The sequence below is a fragment of the Tympanuchus pallidicinctus genome, unplaced genomic scaffold (assembly GCF_026119805.1).
Source record: "Tympanuchus pallidicinctus isolate F22 unplaced genomic scaffold, pur_lepc_1.0 scaffold4, whole genome shotgun sequence".
Taxonomy (NCBI): Eukaryota; Metazoa; Chordata; class Aves; order Galliformes; family Phasianidae; genus Tympanuchus; species Tympanuchus pallidicinctus.
The window spans coordinates 16,225,702-16,245,975 of NW_026294758.1; positions in this window are offsets into that span (position 1 = coordinate 16,225,702).

Sequence of the window (20,274 nt, forward strand, 5' to 3'; positions counted from 1 at the left end):
TACTTCTGGGACATACAGTAACACAGATATAAAATAAATATATTAAAAATATATAAAACGAAATATAATTTTGTTCCATATTTCATGTATCAATGAATATGCTAGATATCTTTCACGCTTGTTCTTTTTTGTTAATATATTTTAATCAAGGAAATGAGTTTACACAGGGTAAAAGTAGTTTTTAAATATTTAAAATTTAAATGAAGGAAATACTCTTGAATGCACCTGTACGTACTAGATATGTCTGAGTCCATTTAGAACAAGAAAGTAGGCCATGAAATTATGTATTTAAAGAAGTTAAACTGCTCAACTCACACAAAAATAAAGTTTGCTAACCTCAACTGTAAACTGTGACTGAGAAAATCCAGGCAGACAGAACCCAAATCATTAACAATGCATAAAGACATAGGTGTATAAATTTCTGAGTTTGGGGACTAGGTGAAGTTACCACTTTTGAAAAAATAAGAATTTAAAAAAAAAAAGTGTTTTATATTCTAAAATGATGACTTTTACAGCATATAAAATCTTCAAAAATAAAGTGAATAAAACCAGAGCACTATAGGTTACACTGCAGTGTTGAAAGAAAAAGACACATGGTTAGTTTTGAACTAGCAAGTGTTTCATACTGCAACCAAGGGATGCATTTTGCAGGAATGAAATTGAGCTAAGGAAAATTTAATCTTATTACCAGGAAAATGTATCTAATAGTGAGATCTATTAGAATTGTGGAATAGTCTCTAGAGAGGAGTGATGGAAGACCTATAGTTTGAGTCATTGAAAATTGGACTTGGGAAATCACTGGTGGTTTTGTTGTTGGGAAATAAACTGGTACTGGATGTAGAATGCATGTTTTGACCCAATGAAAAATTTCTGTCGTGGTCATCTTCTGTTTTCTGAATTATTATTATCACAGTTCTATAGATTTTCATAGAATGGCAAAAAAGAAGATAGAATCTCAATGTCATGATGCTTTTCATGATACAACAAAAGCAAACAAGTTCTACAAATCTCTACTGTGGCTCATTGTCATTCTAAGGTGTTTTTTCCTTTCCATGGATTTATGTATCAAAAAGCCTCCACAGTCTGAGGATAGCTTACACTTTTGCTATCTCTACCCACTTTTTTTTTTTTCCTGTAAATTTAAAAAAAAAAAATCTTCTTGTTTTTGTTTTGTTTTCTCATTCTTTATTTTGAACGTTGTGAGGTCATGTATGAACCAAGAGGAATATTTGCACAAGATACAGTAGAACTCTTATTAATTTTTGTTTATGCTTTGAAGGAGTGTGGAGCTGTGGCTTGACTTTATCCTGTCTCATCTATCTAGGCAGTGCAAGAAAATTCAGTATGTAAGAAATTTCTATATGTTATCAGTTAGCTTTTGCTGTGCTGAGTCAGAAGACTGCTAGGCAACATATGTGTTGAATTCTGTCTTCAATCTGTTCACTTTTATCTCTGGATTACACCATGATAATCCCAAAAGCTGCTACACAGTTTATAGCAAAAAATAAAATAAAATAAAAATCAGTAGCTGGTAACATTAATGGGGATAACAAAACTACGAGTGAGGAAAGGTTGAGTGTAACTCAGGTGCTGAAAGAAAGAGATTACAAGGAAACTTGTGCATGGAGAGCTGCTGGCAAGAAATCTTAGAAGATTCTCAGACCCTACTAGGTGTGAATGATGCCTGATTTGGTAATGTGCTTCACATAGTCTGTTCCTCAATAGGCAAAAGCCCCTCTCGCGTGGCTGAATTATAATGCTGTTAGAATTGCACATCTTGTGAATAGCTGTGCAAGGTACCATCCTTTTGGTACAATCAAATTATTAGTGTACCTGTGCAGAGGTTATGGTGTAGAATGCGTTAGTTATTTTCTATAAAATTTGTCCACTTTAAATATTTTCAGGAACTTAAGTTTCTTTTGCAGTTCCAAGGACTTATGGCAGAGTGTATATTTTAGGCAGTTAGTCTTTTGTTCTTTAATTAAGATCTCATAGGTATTTTGATGAAACATGCCAATATTCATTTTGGCATCAGGTAGGGTAAAGCTGGGTTGGAAAACACTTTAGGCTTTATTTTCATGTAAATCAATGCATTTTAACACCGTTTTAATTATTAGTTCCCTGGTCACATTAGGCACATATAGTTATAACTGCTTTACTTTGAAAGGCATGGCCATATTGCTAAGCATCAGGAATTCACCATGTAAATAAAGATTATCCTCTGAAATATCATGTCATTTAAGTGACTGTTGGTGCTCAGTTGAGTTATTGGGATGTCGGGTTCCCTAGATCTCTACAGAGGAAGGCTATTCTCACTTCCAATGTCCTGTTTTGTCCCCATTCACAGGTAACAGTTTGTTTAGGTTCTGCCTACAAGCCAAGGCAAGGCAGGGGGTGAGGGAATGGGGAGCAGTGCAGGGGATGTGTTCTCCTGCCAGCACCTATCTGCTTTGGGTAGAGCAGATCACGAACTTTAATATTTCTAACTCATTGTTCTTCTGTTTTCTTGTGGGTTTTCTTTTTTTTTTTTTTTTTTGGTAGTTTGCTTGTTTGTTTATTTGTTTTTCACAATTCCACTATTCATACCCTCAATTACACTTCCCACTTCCATGTACCATTAACAATTACACTTCCACATAGCATTAACATTTACCTTCCATGCAGCATTAATATTTATACATCCATATACCATTAACAATTACATTTTGGCATATCATTAACAATTACATTTCCGTATACTATTAGCATTTAACAATCACTAAGAGAGTGACAATAACCAACACAGTTTATCCTAAGGATTCTTTGTCTCCTCCACGTTATCTGTAGGAATGGGCCTTCCCATTGAACTGATTCCAGATTCTTTACTAGTATCATAGTTTTCTGTTGTGGTTTTATAATTTTTGGTTATGAGTATTCCACATCATAATATCACATGATGCACTAGGAGTTAAAGAGTTAATGTTCCAGTTCCAGGCACCTGTCCAGGAGAGAAGAACTACATATCCTTGTGTTCAGAGAAGCTATATAACCCCCAGCAACGTCACAAGACCTTCCCTTTTTTGGCTCTCCTCCCCTGCTGCTTGAATCAACTGCGCATCCCACCTCAGTGTTATTGCGGGGCCTACAGTTCTCGGACATTTTCCTTCTCATTATATTTGATTTATTAACTTAATTCTAATTATACTGTATTGATGTGTTATCTTGCATTCAGATATTATATTTAGTAAATTAGCGTGCTTCTCCTCAGATCATTGACACTGTTTTTAATTATTTTCGGGTCCCTTTTTTCTCCTTTCTGGAGGTATGGATCTGCGGATCCCTCCTTCCCTAGTGATGGAATTGGGCAAAACAGCCAGGAAACTGTTGACATTTTTCTTTTTATCTGAAATGAAATTTCCTCTTTTTCTTAAGTAGCATAGTTTTAAGGGTGCCATGGATGTGCTCAACTATGGCCTGTTCTGTGGGCAAGTATGGTATGTCTGTGAGATGTTTGATTCCTCATGATTGTAAAAACTGTAACACTTTCTGATATACGGATCCCGGGCCTTTATCTGTACAGATCATAGGACTGTTTTTCATGTCCTGAGTTAATACTAGCCAAAAATACCGCTGGGCTGGTACTGATGCTTTACAGAGGGAACAGAAAATGCAAACCTAGGAGAGGGATGGTGAAAAAACAGTCTTTTAAATAAATAGTGCTAAAATTCCTGAAATGTCAAACTGTGTAGGGGTCCCTGTTGATCCAAACCTTGTGATCCCCCTTCCCATGGAAGCAGCCAACACCAGCAGTGCCTGAAAATAAATCAATTGAGCAATATGAGTGCCTGCCAGTACTTCACATGGGTATGACTGGGCGTCGCAAGACCCACAGGACACTATAATGAGATGTGGCTCTTGATCAGGGCTCTGGTAGCAGGGAAAACTTTCAACATATCTATATCTCTGGCTTTCCTAGCCTCCCTCCAAACAAATGCACATGCATCACGCGGATAAGGAGAGGACAAAACCAGCTCTTCTTCAGGGTCTATGAGGCCAGGATCAAAAGAGTCACTGTAGGAGAGGCAGTAAAAGTGCCATCCAATGGTGATAGTGGGGGAGCAGATGACATTGCCGGCTGATACATAGAAGGATCGGTTGCTTCCTCGCCCCTAGGCAGACTGGGGGTATCAGATTGGGATCCTACATGGCTCTTTAGAACTTCAAAAATCTGGAGCAACCCAAAAGCTGTCTTATCACTGTTAGTAGCAGCGTCCTGTAGCCTCACTCTAATCTGGTTCCATACTTCAGGATCATAAACTCTCTCATTTGTAATCGAAGGGTCACTCTTGGTAGCCCATACAAGCATTTGCTGTAAAGTGGAAGAGGGCACTGTCTTTCCCCATTTTTTAAGAATAAGTTGAAAAGTAACTATTACATTCTTTTGTTCTGAGATCATATTATTCCCCACAGTAACACGCTCACTTTCCTTTGTCCAGTGAAAGGCAGTCGGAGTGGTTGGGGACAGTGAATCCTCAGGTTGCCAGTTTATCTCAACATGCACTTCATTTATCTCAATGCACACTGTTTATCTCAATGTGCTCCAGACCCATCAGTCTTCAAGTCAGGTTAACTTTCAGGTCCTGTTCAGGAGCCGGTTGACAGCTCTCAGTCGAGTTAGAGAGTTCTCTGTTTCTTGTAGCATCAGAATAGATCTCCTTTATTGAGTTCAACATACATCTTATATAGCATCCAATTACAAATAGTAAGTTCCTGTAACAGGTAATTGGCCCTTACTTTTCCCAAACAACAGTGATATAGGATGAAAGTTTTCTCAATTGTGACAAGATTAACAGTGCATACAAAAGAACCTCCTGTTTATTCTTTGAGTGTACACTTTATTTTACATTGCAGTCTCCAAGGGCTTCACAGTGATAAGGTCTATCAAGGAGTTTGTTAAGCTCTTTGGTGACTCGCTCACAGTTGCATCTTCCCCCACATGTAACCATGTAACTGCATGTTACAGTAACATGTTCATATTATAACACTTTATGAACAATGAGTATTTATAAATTACAGTCTGACCTTGATTTTTTTTTTTTTTTTTTTTTTTTCCCCCAGGGGATTTAAATTGCTTTATTTGGGCTTTTGCATGGTATGGCATGTATTTAAATTTATACGTTTTGTTAATGCAAATTGTTAAATCCATTCATTGATCCTATTGATCACATTCTTAACTTTTCACACATTAGCCTTGATCTTCTAAGATGCTAAACATTCATTTCAGAGCTGCTGTACTATCCGACTCTGAAATCTATGAACTACATATTTATTGAAAAGACTAACAGTGGATACTTGTTTATAGAAAACTTAATCCAACACAAACATTATGAAGAAACTTGTTAAAGGGTATTGAGAAGAACTCTGCTCATAGATAGGCTAGGCAATGTTTTATCTTAACTCTCAAATTCTTAAGGTTGTCATGTAGGATTACAAACAAATGATGTATATTGTAGAAATTATGAAAGCTATTTCAAAATTATTCCCAGAGAATTTTTAATCTCAGTACTCAATGATTCAAAAATAAAAGACGTGGCCACAATCAAGCTGTGTGCCTTATGTTTGAAAATTGAGCCAAAAATGTCACTTTTAAAAATTTTGTTGTCTTTAAAGAAAAGATCAGTTTATCACATCCAAGCTGTATCCTTATCTAATATTAAATCTTAAATTTCTATGTTTAAGATTCTTGCAATAGTCAACTGAGAAGTGATAAGGAAAAATTAAGAGGTTAGCTATTTGTGACTGCTTTGAGATCATACTGGATATGTAACTTTGAAAAACAAATGTCATGAGTTCAGTGGGAAATAGGAAAAAATGGATGTTGCTCTAGCGTTTTTTATATTCATAACGTCTAAGACAGTGAATGTTGTTGTGACTAGCAGGGCCACAGCAGACCTTGTCAACTTGCACACATTCCACTGTCCTGAATGAGAGAGTACATTCATGGCTCTCAGTGCCATGACTTCCTTCTGCTGGTGTCAGGACTGAAGGAGACTTACAAAAGGCTTAAAGAAGAGCATATGACAACTGAGTTTATATATATCAAAACCCACTACCTGGTTTTGATCAATTTACTGTTTTCATGAGTATAATAATAAAATCTAGCTGCGCATATCTTCTTAGTGGTTCATTCTGCTGGTTTTTATAGCCTCTGTTGTAGTAATTCTTCACTGAATTGAAAATGGTTTATTAACTGTCTTCCTCAGAACACTGAGAAGAATAAGGTTTGATAAAAGTTAGCCAAAAGATGGTAGCAAAGTGATTAACAGTAGCCTTTGTGAAGCTGAAAATGAATGACCATACTCCTCTGTATTTTTAAAATAGACATTGATAGTGAATGTTTTACAATTGTACTGTATTTTGTTGGACAGTCACATTCCCATTCCTATATTGCTTATGATGTGCTCATCATGTGCTTGTAAAACATTTTTTTTCTTTTCATTTTTAATCAAGTTTATTTAATCACCAGTATTCCTCAAGTAAAATGTATAGGAAAGTGAAAAGTCAAACTTCTAAGCTGAGAGGCCTTTGGGAGTGGAGAGTGAAGGCTTGTAGGCCTTGAGATACCATGAACATTAATGATACCCATAGGTACAGTGATCACCCACACTGACTCAGCTGCCTTTTGTTTTGTCCTTAACCAGGAAGAGGCATTTCAGGACAAAGTAATTAATGTAAGCTTGTATGAAATAGACTTAAATTAAGATGCCTCTATTCTCTGTGCTTCTGTCAGATAGCTTCTGTCAGATAGCTTCTGTCCTGTTAATGCTTTTATCTCCCACCAGAAGAGGCAGTTTTCATGCAGAGAAATAGATTATAGTGTTTTGGGGGAATATATCACAATAACAGTCTTTTCCCCCTCCATGTCTTCCATGATGTTTGTTACCAGCTCATTCTCATTTTGCTTTGTTAAAGAATATTGATAAAGCAGCTGGAACAACGATAGCATTTCTTAGTCATTCGTATGCATGACATTTTCTATTTGCTATCAAAGAAGTTTGCAATCAACTCATAAACAAAACATGTTCAATACCATTAGACTTAACTGTGTTCTTTAATATTAGATGGAACTTAAGTTAACTGAGCAATATCCTTTTACTCTGAAATAGTTCTTTGTTAATTATGCCCTTGACTTCTCTTTTTTCTCTTAGCAGTAATTTCTAATTTTACTGTGATCTTTTCTTTCACCCATAACCTTTGAACAATATTTCCAGGGTATTTTTTTTTCTTCAGATAATTTCAGCTGCTTTCTTTTCAGTGACCTCAAAATGTACAATACCAGCAGCCAAAATTTCTTCTCTTTTTCTGCTCTTCCCTACTTTTATAAAGCTTTTCTTCAGCCATTTTCATTTAGTATTGAGTATTTGTTTATAGCTTCAAAAGTACCTTTATGAAACAGAAATTTTCTCTTTACAGTTGGACAAGATGAGAAGAACAGAAAACAAAAATTTGCTCCAGGATTCACAATGAGAAAATGATAAGAATAAATCACATATCCTCAAGTCCAAAGATGTCTCCTGACTGAACATCTAAGAATAAAAAGGATTGCAGAGAAATTAAACAAACATACACAGCTAGGATGGAACCTAAGGGAAACTTCAATGTTGTAGTTATTGGCTTAATTCTGGGAACATATGGTTTTGTAGTTATATTTGAAGAGAATTGTTACTTTTTTTTTTCTTTTTTTTTCTTCTCTTTTTTCTTTTGAAGTGTCAGGCATTGGTATGACAGAAGTTCTGAAAAATGTGATTCTGAAGTCTCTCTGTTGAACTACATTTTCTACAAAAAATGATCCTACCCTCCCTACCAGTGACGCTATTTAGAATATCTTTCAGTCATAACTTACAAAGAAGACAGCAAGCACATACTGAGGATTTTGCAGTGTTACTATTCTTCTAAAATGTTTGCATTTAATAGTTAATTACCCTACCAACAACTATGATCCCAATATCTGATTTTGGAACCATGGCATATCGTGGGCTATGATATTATATTATGATATTAGGATGAAAGGACTGTACCATTTGATAATTTCTGTAGTGAGATCTGCCTTCATTTCTAAACTAAAAATTCAGAAGAAAATAGTACAGAAATTTGAATGTGAGAGTTACTACAAGTTGAGGATGAGTGGTTAAACTTCTGAAAAGAGGTAGCTTTATTGGATGTATGTATGTATGTATCTGTGTGCATGCAAATGACTATTCAACTGTATATGTAGCACATGAGTGTGTAACTTGTGAATATCTGCCTTCAGATACCCTTCTCTAAAGTAGTCTACTGTAGTTCAAGCAAAGAAATTTACATGAGTAAATTGTGGAAAGCCCACACAACTCTATGAATAAAGCTGATTAATTATGTTTAAATTTCTATAATCTGTTAAAAGGGTCAGCCCCCAAATTAGAAGAGTTTTCGATATTCCAATTATAAAACATAGACACAGTATCTGAGCTAAATTAAATTTTTAAGCAGCCTCAGGAAAGAAAAAAAAGATTTAAATTACTGCCACAGGGAAATTTAAACCTGACTCATAAAATAGAAAAGTGATCATCAACAGCCTGGGAAACAGAGCTTCTGGTTCTTTTTCCAGTTTGACACTTTTTCTTCTCCTCCATAATTTTCTTTATTATTTGTTTTGAACATAAAATTCTATTGAAAATGATAGTACTACTTAGTAAGAGCTCCTGTGGTGCAAATGCAGTAGTGTAATCGTGTATGTTTTTTGTAACACTTTAAAATTGAGAATTTTTTTTTTTTACGTAATTCCCTAATTTTGAGATGTGTGTGTAAATACCAACATGTAATCACATGAAATTAGAATAATTTTTCCTTTTTTTTTTTTTTAAATCAGATAAACAAATATCCTTGACATATTTTTAGAGCTAAAACATGAAATTTTATTGGTAAAAAAATATAGAACGGTAGAAAAATAGAACAAGTACAAATCCATATGCATTTAAGCATTATTCCATTACTATATCATGTATCTATTCTGGAGATTATTTCTTGCAAATGACAAAATCTAACAAAATAAAGGCCAACTGTGTTCTGGGCTGCATTAGAAGATGAGTAGCCAGCAGGGAGAGAGAGGTGATTGTCCCCCTCTACTCAGCGCTTCTGAGGCCTCATCTGCAGTACTGTGTCCAGACCTGGGACCCCCAGTACAAGAAAGACGTGGAGCTCTTGGAAGAAGTCCAGAGGAGGCCACTAAGATGACCAGAGGGCTGGAGCACCTCACCTATGAGGAAAGGTTGAGGGAATTAGGCTTGTTTAGCTTGGAAAGAGAAGGCTCTGGGGAGACCTCATTGTGGCCTTCCAGTACTTGAAAGGAGCACATAAACAGGAGGGGCAATGGCTGTTTACAAGGGTGGATAGAGATAGGACAAGGGGGAATGGTTTTAAACTGAGACAGGGGAGGTTTAGGTTAGATATTAGGAGAGTTTTTTCACCCAGAGGGTGGTGATGCACTGAACAGGTTGCCCAAGGAGGCTGTGGATGCCCCATCCCTGGAGGCATTCAAGGCCAGGCTGGATGTGGCTCTGGGCAGCCTGGTCTGCTGGATGATGACTTTGCACACAGCAGGGGGGGGTTGAAACTAGATGATCATTGTGGTCCTTTTCAACCATTTCAAGCCCATTCTATGATTCTATGATTCTCTGATAGATCCATTCAGTAATCTAGTTTCGTTTTACTCTCTGATACAATAGATTTTATGCTATGTCTCAGAATTTGAATACAGCCACTATTATTTTCAGTGTGTAAGTAAAAAAAGAATGTCTGTTTAGTTGCAGAAGATGCAGGACTGCAATTATAGCAGTACAATGTATTTTAAATGCATTTCTTTGGCAGAATTTTTAAACTGGAGTCCTACATTGAATAAGTGAAGTAAGTAAACTTTAGCCTGTGTTTGCCTTTTGAAAAATAGTTACTACATTATCACAATTACTTATTAAAAGTCTTTATTTGCTAAATATTTACACCAAGTTCTATTTTAGTAGAGTGAGAAATTTCTCTTTTCAGGTAAAAATTTCAAACAACTGAATTTGAATTTAAGCAAAAGATAAAAGATACAAATATTAACAAATAAAAAAAAAGAAAGCCAACAAATTTTAAACTAAAATGCACAGTATTTAATTTAGTTTTATATATATATATATATATATATATATATATATACATATGTATTTCATTTTACTTCCTGGAAAGTTCTCACAGAAATTAAAATTTTTAGAAGAGGTTCCAGGAAAAAAAATCAGGAAAGTTTTGAGTGGAAAAGTGTATTTCTGTTGTTTTTAAATATGTAAGTATTTTTAATTGTGGTGAGAGGTGACTTATCAAGTGCTCACTACGATGTAGAATAGATATATTGGTTAGCAATTTTGAGGAGATATCTTAGATAATGGAAATATTTTTAATAGATAGTAACAAATGATCAATATCTGTTAAACAGTATATCAGAGAAACTGCTAGCCTGAATTTCTAGTGAACAATATTTTGTACTAGGATTAACAAAACTGGTCAGACTTAATATTTTCCCAAATTTATCATTCATCCAACTATTCACAAATGAAATGCAGATGCAATTATTTCACAATAAAGAGAAATAGTCACTTTATTTATTATGCTTTCAAATCAGGTTAGTTTTTATTTAGTACTGTCCACTATGTATTAAGTTAGGGTATAGTGTTAAATGTTACAGTACAGAATGAAATGTTTACATCAAAACTCATGAAATCATAGATTGAAATATGTCTTTAGGTCCCTAAAGTCATTTAGAATGCTTTGAGAATGAATGATACTGTCTGTGATTGACCTTTTGTGCTAAGCAATCTAGTGACTGTATGTAAGAAAGGGTAAATAGAATCTTCTCTATGAATTAAATGTAAAAATGAGAATATGGTTTTTGTAAAATTTTTATCTGATATCCTAATTGCGTTCTCATTTGGGGGAAAAATATGGAATCTGCTTGGCCACTTCTTGCTTTTGCTAGTATTTATGTTATTAAACCAAAATATTACAAATGCAGGAAATGACAAAAATCTAAAACACATAATTTTGTATTATGTTACAGTTTTGCACTGTTGGACCTGTGAAGATTTAACTGTGAATCTTCTTACTCTGGCCATACTAATTGCAGAAACAACTCCAGATCTTTTTTTATCTTCTCTGTAGAAACCTATGCGTAAGTAGTAAATGGAATCTTAAATAATGTAGGACCTGGATATAGTTTAATTCAAATTTTTTTTTTCTAATTGTAATCTGGGTAAACAATCTTTTTCATAATCATGCAAAGCTGCTAGAATGTTTTACCTTCCAGAGGTGAAAGTGATATTGTAAGTTTCATATAACTGCTAATTTCATTTATATCATAGTATTAATTTATTAAACATAAAAAGCTACAGTGATATTCTCAAATCCAGAATATTGCAATCCTACATCTAATCAAAAAAATCTGGTAACCAAGTCACTTATATATTAACTGCGTAGGACTATTACACTTCCTTTTTGCTCTTTGGTAAGTCTGTATTTTATCAACTTATTTGCTTTTCTCACACCTATTAAGAAGTTGTGACCAAACCAATCTGAATGTGCTAAAACTTCTGTGCTTGATTGATGATGTGTGGAGGAAAACTGGATGCAAGTTTTCTAAAAATTGGCAAAATTTTGAATTTAGCTGTATGTGTTATTGTGAAGTTCACTGCAATTTCAGTGGGAAAGATTATCATCTTGAGATTTTAAAATAAAGAAAATCAAATGTAGGCCGCACCTGTTCCAGCTTTTTCCCCCCTAGAACTGTGATTAACCTACAATCTTTGTATTTGAGATCAGTCAAGTTGTCTTAGAAAAGAAAAAAAATTCATTGTCAATTCGAAAACAGTTCCAACTTTCCTCACTGGTGCAGCAATTAGCAAACATCTCTTTTGACTGAAAGAAGACTTAAATTCTGGTAGCTATGGTGCATATTATGTTATTCAATCACCCTGAATCTACCTTCAGCTTTCATAAAAACTTGTAGAGTACTCTGTTATGTAACATATACTATTTAACATGTTAAGTGTGAAGAACAGTATCTTTTGGTAGCCTGACTTTTGGCATTTTAACTTTCATTAAATGATTATTTGAAACTCATAGAACTTAATTTTTTTTCAGAATGTATTTTGGTCAAGGTCAAGTTCATGCATAGCCATATGATTTAGGACAGTGCTGAGCAAGGTTGGTTGGAAGTAAAACCTCAGAATTTTGTGGAGAAGGATGCATACATCAGTTAGGAGTGCTTAACTGATGTTTGAGGTATTTGGTTATAAGGGTTGCTGCAACAGTGTCATAGAACCATAGAATCATAGAATCATAGAATTACAGAATGCTTAGGTTGTGAGGGACCTTAACGATCACCTCATTTCAAACCCTGCATCCACTGCTTCTCTGGGCAGCCAGAGCCAGGATCTCACCACCCACAGAGTTAAAAATTTACTTCTAATGTCTAACCTAAATCTCCCACCTTTTAGTTAAAACTACACCCCCTTGTCTTATCACTACAAGACTGTGTAAAAAGCCAGTCTCTCTATTGTTTATAAGCTACTTTTAAGTACTGTAACAACATGTTCCTGGAATCTCTTCTAAGATAAGCAAGCCCAGCTCCCTCAACCTGTCTTAGTGGCAGAGATGCTCCAGTACTGATCATCTTTATGGCTTTCCTCCAGACCCACTTCCATGCCTTTCTTGTGTTGGAGGCCCCAAACCTGGATACAGAAGTTCAGATGGGACCTCACAAAGGCAGAGTAGAGGAGGACACCTCTCTCACTGTGATGGCAACCCCTCTTTTGATGTAGCCCAGAACACAGTTGGCATTCTGGGTTACAACAGCACTCTGCTGGATCAAATCAAGCTTTTCATCCACCAGAACCCCCAAGTCCTCCTCCAAGCGTTATTCTATAATTCTATAATTTCTTCTCCCAGTCTGTACACATATCTGGGCTTGTCCCAACACTAGTGCAAGACCTAGCACCTGGATTTGTTGAATCTAAGTAGATTAGTGTGCGCCCACTACACAAACTTGTTCAGGTCAAGATCCATCTGGAGATGTTCTGATATCTAACCAATGTCAGTGTTCTATATGGCAGTACCATCCTGTTAACAGCACACTGAAATGCAGAAATCATGGAGGTTGTAGAGTTTCGTGTTGGTTTTTATCTGTTAGATTTGATTTTCATGACAAATTAAAGAGAAATAGTCATTCTCAGTGGTTCCTGAGAATTATGGTCTTTGGGAAACATGATTTTTATAATAGCCTGTACCTATGGACATATCATATCTCAGTAATAAAGTCCCTCACAATCTGCATGCTTGTATATCAGAGGATTTAGTGTTTGTTCCATATTCGTTTTCTTCTTTTTTTTTCACAAGTATACTTTTACTTTCAAATATTTTTGCAAGAGCCATTTTCTTTTATGTATTCTCTTCATCATTTTTCTCTGGACAAGCAACAGGGGCCCTTTCCGAACCAGAGCCATGAAGAACGTACTGCAGTTTGAATCAGAGATCACATTCTCCTGGGAATGTAGAATTATTTTTACAATAACACTGCTGTTTAAAAGTTTTGTTTCTCACTATAAATATGAATATCAGTTTCTGGGAATTCAACATAATTCTGCCTTTTGTTTTACCTTTCCTATGCTGTATTTAGCTTGTATTTAGCTGCAAGACTTGGTGATTCTGGCATCTGTTCTTAATTAGAGAAGCATTCCGTTTCTTCTCCTCCTTTTTATTTAATTTTTTCTTTTTTTTTTTTCAAAAAATGTCAGCAGATGGTGACCCATGTTTCACTGATGTGTTCCTGGAATTTCATAATACTAATTATAGGATGAATTTTGATTTTTTTTATCCTTATATAGGCCCTTTTCAACTCAGCCATTGGTTTATGGTTTCCATGGGATCGTGGAAAGTAACATGATGTAACTTGTACTTTACTGCAGACTGCTTAATGCAGTACATTATTAGATAAGACACAATTAACAAAAGTTTGATGTGATCATTATCTATAGAATCTTCTAGTAAAACTGTCACATGAAAGTTAAAGTACTAATCAATTATTTTCCTTTTTTTTCATACCTTGAAAGTCGGTCATAAGGCTGGAGGGAACCCTTTGAAATCATCCAAATAGTCTCTGGTTGCAAGAGAGAGTCAGTTGCCCTTGCTATTTCTGGTACAAGCTTGTCTACATATTCTGTATTCCTAACCTCCTAATTTATTGCCACACTTAATTTACCTTCAGTACAACCCTGTAACTTTTCATACATTCTACTTGTAGATCAGTGTTCCTTGTCCCTCTGTAGAAATTGCTGATAAATTTGAAAAGAGTTATCATGTGCTTCTTTGGCTCAACCAGTCTTTATTGATTAAATACTTTTCTACAGTTTTCTACACCTCTGCTATTTTTCATTCATATTTTTTTAATTTTATGTAATTAAGTTCTTCTAGTAATACACTGTAATCTACATAAGCCTGGCCAAACAGAAAAAGGAATTTTTACTTCAGATGTTACATTTTTTTGTCTAATTTTCATGAACCCTGAGTTAGCAATGTCATTTTGGCAAAAGGATAGCATTTTTGTCTTACAGTTTATTTTAATTCAATAATGCTTTCCTGATGAATATTTTGTCTTCTGGGTTACATAACTGATTTAATTTCTGCCAAGCTGCAACACCTTGCACTTGCTCCTCTTGAATATTGAATGTACTTTCTTAGACCATGTCTAGAGCATGTAAAAATAACTTTGAACTGCAAAATTATCTTAAAAGAAGCTAACAACCCTCACCAGTTTGGAATTTTATTTAGTATGTCCTTTATTTCATTATGCAGGCATTCCCAGGATTATGATGTACAAGACTGAACTGCGTTATCTATATTTATGTCATCCTTCCTTCTTGACTGTTAACTACTGATAAGTCTTTAAGCACAGTTCTTGCATTAAGTTTACATTCACACTGCTGTATTTATACATAGACTTCTGTGAATATTCATTTCTTACAAAAATTTAGCTTTGAGAATATAATTAACATCCAACTCATGACAAGTTTTATTTTCCTGCAATTCAAACTCAGTCTTCTTTTGGTCAGTATTTAAGTGAGTGTGCCAGGCATTAGTACATTCCTCTCTTAGAAACTGAAATTTCTAGATTTTTTTTTTTTTAATAACTTTTCTGTTCTTTAGTTCTTTAATACTTCAAAAATGATCTTTGTTTCTTGTTCTTTAAGAAGCCAATTTTGGTTGTTTAAAACAAAATCCTTTCCAAAACTAAGAATTCTTCTCAAAGAAGTAGAAAATAAACCATTGCTTTATTTTCTACAAAGTTTCATCACGGTTAGTGTGTTTGATAATCATTGTTCGTGTTTTTTTTTGTGAGTGTGATCAATTTAAGAAGTCATTTTAATATCTACAGATATTATATGCATATCAAGCATGCTTTTAATACCTGTTATAAACAGTATTAGTAAATATTAAATGTCCCTTAGATTTGTATTCTCTTTTCAATTCAAAAGTTTAAATACCAAAAAAATGTGTATTTTTGTTTGAAATTTTTGTTAAGACACTAAGCAATCATAACACATTATTTGGTACCATTTTAGGGTACCGTATGCATGCCTTAACAGTGCAAAAAATGTTACTCCTTTGGGCTGCGGCTGCAGTTGATTTTCTTTTAGAGTGGTTTAGCATATTACTTTTATTACAATTTGTCACATACATGTTAATAGCTCATATTCCTGTGAGATAATTGCATATTATATGTTCTTTGTGAGGTATCTGTGGAAATTTTTCTAAGTGTATACTAACATTTTGCTTAACACTGAGGCAACTTTAATGCCTTTTATTTCCCCTTATCATTAAGATTTGCATCTCATGGCTTTTATAGTGTGCCATATTCCTAGAGTGGTTGCTAGTCCAAGTGGCTGGGATAAGCACTCAGGCATAATCTTGACATAAATTATTATCTTAGGGAAATGTTGTACTTTGTATTTACTAAAGCAAATGTATTAAGGATGTCCACAAAGTCATAGCAAGTTTGTTACATGTGCTCTACCTGTAGAACTAATAAATCTCCTTCAGTTGGTTTTGCTTTGATTGTTCTGTTTTGTTTTCTCTTGAAGACTACTAATCCTTGTTTAACTCTTGGATAGAAATCTTGACTCTTTATGCTGCTCATAAATGTATTGTTACATTAAATATTGCAGGGCAGTATTCACAGAATCATAAAATAGTTGCAGATGGAAGGGTCTCTATGAAATCATCTACTCCAACCTTTGCATGTTCTGGGAGAGTCAGCTAGGGCAGGTTGCTCTGAGAGGTGACCATCTGGGTTTTAAATGTCTTTAAAATGGTGTTTTCACAGCCTCTCTAAATAATAAGTTCCTTCATTTCATTATACATGGTAGAAAAGGTTTTTCTTGTATTTAAATTAAAATTTCTGTATTTGTGTCCATTATCTCCTTACTCTGGATACCACTGAGAAGAATCTGGCTCTGTCTTCTTTACTTCCTCCATTAGATATTTATATACAAGGATAGGATCCCCCTGAGCCTTCTGTTCTCCAGACAGAGCACTCACTGCATTCTGCCTCTCTTTTTATTTTGGTTCGGTGTACCAATGTCTCTCTTGTTCTGTAGAACTCAGAGACGGACCCAGCTCTCCAAATATGTCTCTCAAACGCTGAGCAGAAGGAAGGATTAACTCCTTCAAAATTCTGGTAACATTTTTCCTGGTTTCCTAGTTCGACTCCAGGATGCAGTTGGACTTCCTCACAGCAAGGACATAGTGCTGGCGGCTCATGTTCAACTTGGCGAATTGGTCCTCCAGGAGGACCAGTTACTTTTTAGCAAAGTTGCTTCCTAGCTGGTCAGCTCCCAACATTTCAGGTGCCTGGGGTTGTTCCTCCCCAACTGTCAACGTGGCATTTTCCTCTCTTGAACTTAATGTAATCTCTATCAACCATTTCTTCAGCTTGTTGAAAATTTTGTCTATGCTAGTGTGCTATTGCCGATCACTTTATTCATGTTATACAGCAATGTAACTTTAAAATTGCAACATAACTTTAAATTGTGAAATTGTAATGCAGTTTATTAGAGCTATTGCAAATCTTTTCCAGTGCTATTTATTGTTTTAATATTTTTTGTTTTTGTTGTTGTATTATATGCATATTTTTAATGCTAAAGCAGAACAAATTAGAGCTGGATAGAGCTCATAATACTGAATTCTTTCTGGAGCATGATATGGACTGTGTTCAGCATGAGTCGCTCAGCTATTTGAATCTCATAGGTTAGTCTTGCATTAACTTTTCTTTGATGGACAGTAGAGTCTTAGACACTTTCAAGGACGCATTTTTCATTCTGAAATACTTTTGTTTTGATTTTGTTTTGTTTGTTCGTTTGTTTGTTTTTCTTGAGGTTACACTGTTTCCTGGACAATTTCCATCTCTTAAAACTCAACTCTAAAGAAAATATATTCTGAATTGCCAACACTTTCTAAAGCTTGTTATCTTTGCTGTGACGCTCTTCAAGCATCATGAAAAAATGAGAAAAAATGAATTATAATTTGAAAAAAAAAAAAGTATATCTTTATTGAAATATCACTAATATCCAACCTGGAAATCACATTAATAAAACATGGGATGTGTAGTAGATAATGGGTATAAGCACAACTTTACCTTGCCGAACTTGCAGAGGATGTATATGTGTCAAGGACATAGAAAACTAAAATATGTTCCAGTTCACTTCAACCTTGTAATCAATATTATTAGTAAGAACAAAGATAGTTGAAGTTGTGTGCTCTTTTAGTCTTCATTCATTAAACTCAAAAAGCTAAACTCCCTTAAAAGCAACACATCATAAAAAAAAAAATAATCCAATAATTTCTGATGAAAAAATAAACTAAATTAAATTTCTACAAAACATTGAAATTCTAAGATTTTAACAGAAAAAAAAAAAAATCCTTTGTTTTTTTTATTATTAACCTAACAAAATAAAACTGCAATGCATTAGGAAGGAAAACACACATCATTATGCCCATTAAATTAGAGTTACAGTTGGACAGTAGCCTATTTTAGCCTTTCAGTACTTGAATTCCTAGATTTCCTTGAAACTTTTCTTCTAGTATCAAATTTGTCTTCTAGAAATTCTTCAATTCTTTCTGTATGTTTGCTTTTAAATATTCTAATAAATCTTTCTACTTCATATTCCAGCTTTTATTCCTTCTATTATTTATTTCGATAAAATAGAGTGAATGTTAGCAGTTATTTTCCTTTGTCTTATTCGTCAGGGACAGTGTATTAAGAAAATTAATAAAGTTCTCCTTTGAGCTTTCAAGATACTTCCAAGGCTATGCCGCTTGAGTGTTCGAGTTGAGTAAATTTCCAACTTAAGTAATTCAGTAATGTGCTATGAAATTATCCTCAAAGCACTTCTACAGATTAAATCAAACTAATCAGATTAAATTTTGACAATGGAGTTGTGATGGGTGTTTCCCATCCTTTTAATTTTGGTTCACACCATGCCTAGTAAGGACAGCTGTGGGGCTGACACTGGTGTACATGGATTGAAGCCATCCTTTCTCTCCCAGTGTTACATGCAACAGCTTCTCATTGCCTTTATTCTTCTCCTTCTCCCATGTTTTCAAAAATCCAGTGAGAACACCAGGCACACATTTTGCCAATAGCAAAAGAAAAATATCCTTTGAAACCTTGTATTTTCCTCACTAGATAATTTGTATTGGTTTCAAAAGAACAGTTATAACAATCTTGTACACTTTTGAAATTGTCCCCAAAATGGTGACAAAAGTGTGTTTTTTGGGCAGTTTTTGTACCAATGTAAGATAAAATCTAGTTTAAGAAAGTAGGCTTGCACTCATTTGACAGATTTCTACATATTTTGCCAAGCAAAAACCAGAGAAAAATAAATCAACCTCCCAAAAGTTTTGGTAAAATATTTCTTTCAGAAGGCTTTAATGTTTAAATATGCATAACCACTATAGATATCTTTGAGGTGATACATTGTGACCAAAATGTCAGTGATTACATCGTTAATTCCACCATGCTGTACAAATTATATTTTCAAAATATAATTTGTATCAAAGCCAACCATTAAGCTACGTCAAACGGCATGTTTGTTTGACACCTTAAGTGAGGAAAGATGGTTTATTTCACTATGAGAAGAGTTTCAGTAAGCACTGTATTGTATTTTCTGTTGGCAGATCCTGAAAAAAAAAAAAAAAAAAAAAAAAAAAAAAAGTCTTATAATCCCAGTTTACGGTTGGCTTTTTTTTTTTTTTTTTTCCTCCCCCTATAGGAGATCCCTTCAAATCCAAGTGTGAAAGACAGAATCACTACTGGCTTTCCTTTCCCCTTTTTTTTTTTGCATAAACATCAGAATTATGTGGTCTTCAGCAGTGCCAATTCTCAGTGCTTCCTAAGAGCTAAGTAGATGCAAAAAATCAAAGACATATCCAAATTTAGCTTTTGGAAATTGATAAATGTTTTAGCATTCTAAATTCTACAGAAAAGCGAAAAAATAGAACTAAATACATATTAATGGATTTTCTTAGTTTGGGGAATATCCTCTTATAATTTCCTCCTATGGCTTCTGTTGTAATGTGTTAAACACAATTCAAATTTCTCTAAAGATGTTAGTCTTTGAACTTTTGTGCCAGAATTGATTTATTTCACCTGATTTTCTCCTTCATGTGGAATTTATTTGGGAAAGTCTGGTGCTTACACTTTGGGTGCAATTCATTTCATAGAATATATGTTGTACAAATAATTTTTTTAATTTAGCCATTATTTCTGACTTCTTGTTTTTCTCTTGTTGGTTTTTGGTGTTTTGGGATTCAATTGTTTTGGTTGGTTACAGTTTATCATAGGTTCCAAAAAGAATAAGTTCCTTTCAACAATACAAGGATATATTTCCAAGACAATATAGATCATTTGTACTATCACTAAGAAAGAAGAATGCTGTTTTCTTTCATCAATGCCTATAAAATGAAAACCAGTCTTTTAAAGAGTTGTATCCAGTGCAATCACTGTGAAACTTATGAAAAAAAATCCTTTATCAAACATTTCTTTAACTTTTAGTTCAGAGATAATTAAGACACCTTTGTTTATCTTTGTGTACTTACATTTATAGTATGCTAAAAATGAGCATTTCATTGGAAAATCATGAGTTCATTTGTATATGCAGAATTTCATTATTGATACTG